The following is a 2,039-nucleotide window of genomic DNA, read 5'->3' as shown; positions in this document are numbered from 1 at the left end:
TAAGTGAACTAATCACCCTTGAATTAGTCTAAAACTAATGACCATTAGGTCGATTTAATATAAAACAGCTTAACTTTTCTTAAGTGGTAAAGATTAGCCTTTGGGAATCATTAGTTTCACCTGAGAACTTTGTTATATTTAAATCAGTTAAGATAAAGCACATAGTACTGTGTCACATATTTAAATATCTGAGTCTTACAGGACCTGTAAATGTGTGTGTCTAGAGAATGCCTGTAACGAGGGTTACAGTCCATTCCATGAGCAATAGAGAAAATCCACCAATAAATAAAAGTGAGTTCTTCTGCAGCTACACATGAGTTAAACTACAGTCCTTGAGCCAAATTCATCCCCGGTGTAACCCTGATCCCAATGGGAAGAATTTGGTCCGTGGAATCTTAAAATTATAACTGCCTTTCTGGAAGGGAGCAACATTGTTATAGCAACTCATGTTACTCAACAGAACTCACCAGGCAGGGCAGAAGGAACTTGGAGTGTCCAGCACTCCAAGTGAGCTAACCCCTTCGCCTGGAGCATTCTGGATTTCTTGGCACTTCCCATCAGTGCAGTGGCACAGAGAGTTTACATCAGCAGCCAGCCTCAGGAAACCCTCACTCCCCACTCCACTCCACAGAGTTAATGAGATTCATCATAATTAGCTCAGTGAGGGATCTGAAACAGTAATAAATGAAACTAGCCGCTGAATCAGTAAATAATTATTTTTGTGCTGGCCCCCTTTCGTTTCTGATATTGCTGGAGTAGGCACCAATTTTACACTTGAAATGGAATTGCATGCATCTAACTGGCTAAAATGGGAGGCTATGGAGAGGTAGCCAGAAAGCATCTGTAGAAAGCAGAAGAGAATTTTAGGAAACAACATTCCCAGTCAGGTTACATGGCGCTGTAGAATTCACAATTGATGAATGAAGGGCCCAACCTCAGAAAAGACATAAGCTTTTAGGTTCAAAGCGCCTTATAATATTTTTGCACTCAGCTGGTAATGCTGCTGACTGAATGTGTAAGAAACTAATCCTTCTTAAAAATTACAAATGCAATAATTATGAGGTTGGTGAACCAACTAATCAGGCATGTGAAACAGTCAGTCCATACAGCATATTAGTAAAGGTAGTTGTAAGAAAGCTCACAGAGGTAGCTAGTACTCAGCTAAAGGTATTTATGTCATGAGCCTACGGGAAATTATTTCTTATTAACCTGGAAAAAAAAACCTGGGTGCACAGAATGTTACAAAAACAACAGCAATGAGCAGAGAGGGCTTTTGACAAAGCAGACAGATCAGATCATACGTGCAGGGAGGATTCTGCTCTTTGACAAAGCTCTCTGCTGACATAGGAGAGACAGATTTTTGAATATTTATCACAACTCCTGTAAATGGAATAAGCTTGCCAATGACTGTGGAGTTCAGCAATCACTGCTCCAAGTAAATACATCAGATGTCATTACTGTAATCAGATTAGCCACTGTCCCTCTACCTCATTTTTCAGTAAGGATTTTCTTACTAGACTTGCCATGTTCATGGATTCATTTTTAAATGCATTTTTAGAAATCTACACAAATATTTTACAAGACCAAAGATTTTTGGAGAAAGATATTCATCAGGTACATAATCAGGTTAACAGAGGTTTAGGACTTGCCTACACAGGGAGTTTTGCTGGGATAGCTATTATTATATAATTATAATTAATCCAGTGGATTAATTTGTATTAAGATAACTGAGAATAAAGCACTCTTATTCCAGAATAAAGGAGTCCACACGGAGAGTTAATCAGGAGTAGTGATTCTGCTTTAAATTCACACCTGACCTTAATCCGAATTAACTTCCCAGTGAAGACAAGAAGGACTTCTGTCAATATAATGAACATCATTTGTGGTTTTGTTGGTATAGATTGTGTCTACTTGAGCAGGATATGCTAGCATAGCTATGCTGACAGACTCCGTAGTATAGACCTACCCTGAGAGTCTAATATAATAATATGATTCCAGGAGCTGGGGATTAAAAAAAAAACAAATACTGTGTGACCCAC

This window comes from Gopherus evgoodei, chromosome 3, assembly GCF_007399415.2.
Source record: "Gopherus evgoodei ecotype Sinaloan lineage chromosome 3, rGopEvg1_v1.p, whole genome shotgun sequence".
Lineage (NCBI taxonomy): Eukaryota > Metazoa > Chordata > Testudines > Testudinidae > Gopherus > Gopherus evgoodei.
This window is presented reverse-complemented; position numbering follows the sequence as displayed.